Source organism: Cotesia glomerata, linkage group LG6 (genome assembly GCF_020080835.1).
Source record: "Cotesia glomerata isolate CgM1 linkage group LG6, MPM_Cglom_v2.3, whole genome shotgun sequence".
NCBI lineage: Eukaryota > Metazoa > Arthropoda > Insecta > Hymenoptera > Braconidae > Cotesia > Cotesia glomerata.
The window spans coordinates 18,000,350-18,009,193 of NC_058163.1; positions in this window are offsets into that span (position 1 = coordinate 18,000,350).

Below are 8,844 nucleotides of genomic sequence, written 5' to 3' on the forward strand. Positions count from 1 at the left end.
ATCAACATTTTCACCTTTAATATAAATGATTTTTCTAAGAACGTTCTCTAAAGACATTGGTACGGCATTAGTTCGTTGTACTTTTACTTTCCATAAATGAGTCATGTTTATACCGTTAATATTTATTTGTTCAGCGTCTATTAATTTAACAGTTAATAAATTTTTATTATCGCTAAAAAATATTTCTTGAATTCGAGCGAATTCACCGCTTTTAAGTTGTATATAACTATCATCCCATTTGATGCTTTTTTTATAGAACATAGTTGTGTAGATAATTTTTTTATAAACACATTTATTATAATATTTTTTATTTAAAGTACTTTTTGATGATACGCAGTCGGCTTGATTATAAAGTACACCATTACACATAGTACCCGTTAAAGACTCTTCAGTAGTAGAAAAAAGATTTTCACAAAAGGTTTTCACATTTCTATTTGTTATTTTAATATTTTCATCGAACTCCGTTTTCAAACTGTTTATATTAATCGATTTTTTAACAATTTGAAGGTCAACACCTTTAGGACCATTGACAAGCATTTTCAAAAAATGAATATTACCTTCGTGAGGGTATGTATAATTTGCCCATAAAGGGCCACTTTTACGCACCGAATCAACCGCATGCAATAGCAGGTGTACGTTTATTTCCATTATTTAAAAAATTTTTTTTTCCATAAATTATGATTTCATTTCTGCTATCTCCAAATGCATAATTGTCTAATATGAATCTATACATATGAAATACACAATACCCCCATGAAAAAAAAATTTTATAAATATATGTTCCGAAATATATAAAAATATTTTTTTAATATATTATAAATCTATAAAAAATATATAAATTATGTATAGTAAATATATTTTTAATAACTAACTTTTGGCCGATTTCCATATATATTTTATACATTTAAAATATATTTTAGATACGTTAAAAATATATTTTTTTATATTTCAGCTATATTTTTTTATGTATTTTAAAATATATCTAAAATATATGTAAAAATCGGCGAGAAGTTAGTTATTATAAAAAATTTTTTTTTGCATATTTTTTATATATTTATATATTGTTTATACATTTCATTTTTAATATATTTTAAATATGTTTTTTACATATTTCGAAATATATATATATTTTTTTATGGGAGAAAAACTGCAGCTCCGATTACCATTTAAATTCTACTTTAACCACGGATGATAAATGAGCCGACTAAGTCGGTAAATTGAACTCTGCCTCGAATTTATTCTATCCGATTCAATGCGTTTTAGCACGAAACACTGTGTTCAAAAATCGCATTAAATCGGGTTAGTTCGCATTGAATTTCAATCCGACTTCGATTGCTGGGGAGTGCCAATCAAAATGTGTTAATTACAGTTAAACGAAGCAATATCAAACTTTAATATTGCATAAGGTTCTTCATTAAAGATTAATGACGAAGCTGAAAAAAAATGAATCCAAAAATTTTATATAATTTCAGATTTCTTGAACACACCACCATATTGACAGTTGTTCTCACTAAAGATCTAAAAAAAATTTTAAGAACGGGTTTTTTCACTAAAACTGATAATTAATACACTAAGCAATGTTTTCAATGAGTTCAGTATCCTTGACTAATGAAATCTATATAAATATATAATATGATTATATATATCAAGCGAAATCGATTTTTCTTGAGTTGAAATTCTTCCGAAAAAATTTGGGGTACTCAATGACGCGCGCCAAGTACGATAAAAAAATTTTTTTTTTATTTTTTAATTTTCAACAAATTTTTTTTCAATTTTTTCAACATTATGACGGTTTCTTGGTATTTTTTTGTATTTCACATCTTTTTGTAGAGGATGAAAATTATTAAAACGAGCCTAATTTTTTTTTGTAAAGTGCAAATGTTATTGAGATGAGTTTTATGAACGTGGACTTGGCGCAATTTTTTACAGTGAAACTGTTTTTGTTCGGATTTCAGAATTTTTTGTAATTATAATAAAAATTGACAATTTTAATTTAATACATTTCCGGTGGCAAACTATCCCCTTTAAGCTATAGTTCATTAAAAGTTATTCTTGCGCCGCCTGGCGTGTGTAATTGCAAGCTGTCAAATATCTTTTTTTCACTGTAGTTTCCCATCTATTATAAGATTAGCATGCATCCTTACATTATTTAGTCTCTGGCCGTCTGCTTTTTACATAAGAAAAAAGTTAAAATCTAAAAATCTGGGTCGCTATAGTTTGTGCTGATTATTTTTAATAATTTTAAATAGAAATTATAAAGATAATTGATAATAATCAAGTAATACGCGTAATAAAAAGCATGAACTACTATTATAAAATATCATATAGAAAAAAAATTAGGAAAACGGTTGACCCTGAAGGCCATCCCTGCAACTTCCCGCTAATTCCATACTTAGGCGCTTAAAATTGCACCAATGGCGTTTTTGAGCTCTTCGAGCTCAAAAATACAATTTATGGGTTATTTTGAGCTCTCCAAGCTCAAAGAGATTGTTTTCCTATGATTTTGAGCTCTTCGAGCTCAAAAGTCTGATAGGGATTTGATGACACTATTTTTTGAATTTTTAAACCGCAATAACTTTTGAATGAGTAAACCGATTTTCACACGGTTGGCAGCATTTGACGCAGTTTTTTTAAGCCTCACAAAGGATCTCAAATTTTGAATTGATCGCGCTAGGAATTTTGGAGTTATTCCGAAATAACACTTTTTTCGGTTTTCTTTCGTTCACGATATCTCTCGAACGAATCAACCGATTTTGACCTTACTGGTGGCGATCGACGTGGTTTTTTGAGGTTAAGAGCTGATTAGTTTTTAAAATTGAACTATTAAGCCGTTTAAGAGTTATTCCAAAAAAACCACATTTGAAAAAATTTTTTTTTTCAGTTTTTTGAAGATTTCTCAAAATCTATTAATCTGAATCGGTCCAAATAATTTTCAAAATCTAAGTTTGGTCAAGCCCTTTCGAATGGCACCAACCGCGATGAAATCGGTCAAGCCGTTCAAAAGTTATAAGCGGTTCACATACTTTCACACACACACACACACACACACACACACACACACACACACACACACACACACACACATACACACACACACACACACACACTCGGGGCAGAAGAGATACTGCTACCGGGCGCGTCTCCCCGAGCGGATGGGAGAACGCTCGCTGTCCTTGGATGACACTTAATCTCTTAGTTGATGAGGTACAGCGGATAGGAGCCAAGCAAAATAACCAAACAAAATACGCTCCCGTGGACAAAACTCCCCTTTAATGGGTTGGTCGCACTAACTGACCTAACAAGCCGATCGTTCTCTGCTGTGATCCACTGGGAGTGACCGGAACCTGTATCGTAGTTTCCGACGATGCAGGCCACGGCTGATGTGAGCTTGCTCTACTGAGGTGTAAGTTGCAGCAGTGGATCAGGAGCCAGCCACTTCGGGCCTTGATCAGGAAGTACGCAGTGAGTGTTAGAGATCGGAATCTTCACCGCTCCGAGCGAGTCTAGTCCGTCCGTGTATTCCGGGACTGGCTAAGTGTCGGCTAGGCCTCAGGGAACTGGGGTAGGAATACTATCTCCGAGGGTACACCCGTTCTTAGTTATGGCAACCCGCTCCACTCCGTACGATGCGCTGGTAAATTAAAAAGTATGAGTAATTCAAAGGAAACAAACAAAAGTGGAAACGGGCTACATGCCCAACAAGCAGCGATTGACGCAAGCGCTGAAATGAAGCGTTCGCAAGTGCTCAAACGCCTTGAAAAGCTGATCAGTGAGTTGAATGATTTCGTTCAACCAAAGGTCAACATTCACAAAGAGATTAAATCCAAGATGACTGGTGTAACTAACGCCCTTCAAAGGTTTGAGAAGCTGGACGAGAAGTGGCGCTCATCATTGCAGCGCATATCCCATGCTACACCGGAGAAAGACTGTCAGGCTATCGACGTGACTGACGAAGCAATGGACACCGGAGCTGAAGGTGACGGTGAATCAGTCGCGGAAGACAAAAGTGAAGCCAGCAACAAGTCAGGTAAGAGAAAAAATCGACCTTCTCCTGACCCAACAATCAGCCAAGCCATGAAGAAAAAGGATTTGAAGAAAAGCCCTCCACAAGGAGTGGCAAGGCGAAGCGACGAACAGGAAAAAGCGTCAGTCTGGCAAAAAGTTCAGTCCAAGCAGGAGCTAAAGCGACAGAAGAAAGAGATGCTCTCAAAACAGACGTCAAAGGAGCCCCGACCTGAACCCAAGCGAAAGAAACCGCGGAAATGGATCAGACCGGATGCCCTCATCATTCGGCTGACAGAGAAAGCAAAGTACGCCGAGATCCTGCGTCGAATAAAACAGGACGTCCCTGACGACCAGGTCCGCAGTACGGTAGAGAAGATCCATAAGACCAATGCTGGAGATATGCTGATAACTCTTTCGAGGAAGAGCACCGACAAAGGCCAAACATTGAGAAAGACCATTGCAGACATTCTGAAAGAAGACGCAAAAGTAACCTGCAAAGGACCACAGGAAGTAATTGAGATCCGAGACGTCGATGAAGACACAACTAAGGATCACATCCAGGGTGCCCTACAGGAGGAAGCTGGAGATGGCTGTGAGATACCACTAGAGGCAATCAAGATCCGTAAGGCCTATAGAGGTACTCAAATTGCCACAGTAATTCTACCAGCAGCAACAGCACAGAAACTACTGGATGGAAGTAGCAAAATCCGGATTGGTTGGGTTAATTGCCGAATAAGGACAACGAAGAGACCTATTCAATGCTTTAAATGCTGGCATTTCGGACATCATGGATCCCAGTGCAAAAGCAAGGTGGACCGGTCGAAGCTTTGCATCAGGTGCGGACAAGAAGGACACAAGATTGCTGATTGTAAAAATCCCACCAAATGTGCATTATGTGCTGAGATTGAAAGTGCAGAGAATGTTGCCCACCATGCCGGTACCCATAAGTGCCCGTTATTTCAGGATGCACTCCAAAAGTTGACGAACAAACAAGCATGAGGATACTGCAGCTCAATCTCAACCATTGTGAGGCAGCGCATGACCTGCTCATGCAATCCGTGCGAGAACTAGAGCTTGACTTGGTACTGATAGCAGAGCCATATAAACACCTGAGTACCCAACCCTGGGAATCTGACAGCACATCCAAAGCTGTCATCTGGTCATGTGGCAAGCTCCCTTTCCAAAATGCAGTCGACAACAGCAATGCCGGCTTTGTAGCAGTATCAGTAAAGGGCATCCGCTTCTATAGCTGTTACGCACCACCTAGCCTCTCTACTGTCGAATTCACCGCATTTCTGGATCGACTTACCGAGGACGCGAAGCATTACCACCCAGTGGCAATAGCTGGGGACTTCAACGCCTGGGCAGTAGACTGGGGTAGCAAGAATACAAACGCGCGAGGAAAGGAATTACTAGAAGCCTTTTCTACATTAGATGTAGTACTGCTCAACAATGGTGACACACCAACCTACACCAAAGGAGACACAAGTTCTATTGTAGATCTCACTTTCGTCAGTGGCAGCCTCACTAGAGGTAATATCAACTGGAAGGTGATGGATACCTACACAGCCAGCGACCACAACGCGATTCTCTGGGAAATATTAAACGCCCAGAGCCCGAGAAGACCTAAAAAGCAACTTAACACCATTGGTTGGAAGGTAAAAACTCTTGACCCAAGGGCATTGTTAGTAGCTCTCAATAGTGACCAGATTATCGCGGGCTGCGCAAAAGAGAAGACCAAGGACCTGATGAAAAGAGTGACCCAGGCGTGTGACGCCAGTATGTCTCGTAGACGTGGCATAAACACAAGACCTTCCGTTCACTGGTGGAACGACCACATCAGCGCCCTTCGTAAAGAGTGTCATCAGAAGAGAAGAATATCTCAGCGTGGCTACCGACGACCTAACTCTGTGGAGCTGGTCGCAGAGTACAAAAAAGCCCGTCGATCCCTGAACAAAGCCATCAAAGATAGCAAAAGAAAATGCTGGAAGGAGCTCATCAACGAGGTGGACAGAGATCTGTGGGGTAGGCCGTATAAGGTGGTCATGACCCATCTTAAAAACCAGCTAATGCCATCACCCACGTGTCCTCAACTCCTACAGAAGATCGTAAACGCGTTGTTCCCCGAACAAAGCAAGTTTAACTACCTATTAGCGCAGAATGAAATGGATGACATTCCATCTGTCACGGAGGGAGAACTGATGGAGGCTTGTAATCGTGTAGGGGACAATAAAGCGCCGCGATTGGACGGGGTCCCCAATATTGCTTTAAAAACAACTATAAAAGCAGTGCCATCATTGTTCCTGGACGTCTACGACACATGCCTCAAGAAAGGGATTTTCCCTCGGAAGTAGAAGCAGCAACGACTAGTACTACTTCCAAAAGGGAAAAAGCCACCAGAAGAACCGTCATCTTATCGACCACTTTGTATGTTAGACACGGCAGGTAAGATACTTGAGCGTATAATCCACCAAAGAATAGAAGCAGTTGTCGATCCACTCCTGGCAGACAACCAGTATGGTTTTCGGAAAGGACGATCAACCCTGGACGCAATCAACTTGGTTGTTGCAACGGCCAAGGAGGCAATCGAAGGGATCAGATGGGTGGAGCGAAGAAGTACTGCCTGGTGGCCACTCTGGACATCAAAAATGCCTTCAACTCCGCCAACTGGGACTGCATTATGCAAGCCTTGGAAGAGAAAAACGTACCAGGATACCTACGTAGGATAGTGGCTAGCTACTTCACGGACAGAATCCTGAGATACGACACGAAAAATGGTCCAAAAGAGTACGGTATTACCGGAGGTGTACCCCAGGGTTCTGTTCTGGGTCCACTTCTGTGGAATGTCATGTATGATGGCCTGCTGAGACTGACTCTTCCAAGAAGTGTCGAGCTTGTTGCATATTCAGACGATGTAGCTGTCGTAATCGTTGCGAAACACCTAGATGAGATAAACCACATGTTCGGTATCACCTTTGAGAAAGTTAACCGGTGGATGGATTCAATGAATCTACAACTGGCTAAACAGAAGACTGAGGCTGTGCTTATTACCAGCAGAAAAGTGATAGAGACCATAAAACTGAAAGTCGGAGAACAAGAAATCACATCACAACCATATATCCGATATCTGGGAGTGATGCTTGATGCCCGACTCAACTTTAAGCAGCAAGTCGAACACGTGAGTGCAAAAGCATCAGCAGTGGTAGCTAGCTTAGCACGACTGATGCCAAACGTCGGAGGCCCAAAGCAGAGCAGAAGACTACTACTAACATCTGTAGTCACATCAGTGCTCACTTACGGAATATCTATCTGGACGGACGCACTAGAAAAGCAAGAATCATGGAGAAAGGCTGGACCAGTCTACCGTCTGATTGCCTTAAGAGTAGCAAGTGCCTTCCGCACAATATCTATGGAAGCAGTGTGTGTCATCTCCGGAACTTTGCCTCTCAGAGTCTTAGCTGAGGAAAGACGGATCCTTTACCAACGAAAGAAGTCGACCACACTAAGCGCTGAGGAGCTTGGAACAGAAAAGCGGCAGAGGAGCATAAGTAGATGGCAACTACAGTGGGATGCCACAGTGAAGGGTAGGTGGACGCATCGTCTCATACCAAGGATCAACGTTTGGCTAAACCGGAGTCACGGTGAGGTCAACTATTATCTTACACAGATGTTATCAGGACACGGCTGTTTCCGGGCGTATCTCCACCGCTTCAAGCATGATGATTCCCCGGAGTGCCCGTCCTGCTCAGGAGTCAATGAAGATGCAGAGCACGTTTTCTTTGAGTGCCCACGTTTTTTCCCACAGCGAGATGAGCTGGAGAATATCCTGAAGAGGAAAATCCAACCAGAGACAATAGTAGCAGCAATGCTGTCATCAGAAGCTGTCTGGAACGCTACCAACACGTTTGCAACTGAAGTCCTTAAAGACTTGCGTTCCACCGAAAGAAAAAGAGCAAATAGCAGAAGATAGAAGGAAGGTAGTTAACACCTTAGCTACCAGAAGGAAGAGCAGTAGCTAGATCCTCCCTTCACGAAGTAATGCCTGACGGCGGTTTCCATGAGGGATTAGAGAAAAGAAGGAAAAGGGGTTTAGGGTTTAGTGGGTAGGGGTGTTAGTGTCGAGTTTTAGTATGACGCTGCGTCGAGTCGCCACATATCCAGGCCAAACAGCTATGCCTAGAATCCATAAAAAGCATTCCCCCCCCCTAAAAAAAAAAAAAAAAAAAACACACACACACACACACACTCGGGGCAGAAGAGATACTGCTACCGGGCGCGTCTCCCCGAGCGGATGGGAGAACGCTCGCTGTCCTTGGATGACACTTAATCTCTTAGTTGATGAGGTACAGCGGGTAGGAGCCAAGCAAAATAACCAAACAAAATACGCTCCCGTGGACAAAACTCCCCTTTAATGGGTTGGTCGCACTAACTGACCTAACAAGACGATCGTTCTTTGCTCTGACCCACTGGGAGTGACCGGAACCTGTATCGTAGTTTCCGACGATGCAGGCCACGGCTGATGTGAGCTTGCTCTACCGAGGTGTAAGTTGCAGCAGTGGATCAGGAGCCAGCCACTTCGGGCCTTGATCAGGAAGTACGCAGTGAGTGTTAGAGATCGGAATCTTCACCGCTCCGAGCGAGTCTAGTCCGTCCGTGTATTCCGGGACTGGCTAAGTGTCGGCTAGGCCTCAGGGAACTGGGGTAGGAGTACTATCTCCGAGGGTACACCCGTTCCTAGTTATGGCAACCCGCTCCACTCCGTATGATGCGCTGGTAAATTAAAAAGTATGAGTAATGCACAGGAAACAAACAAGAGTGAAAACGGGCCTCATGCCCAGC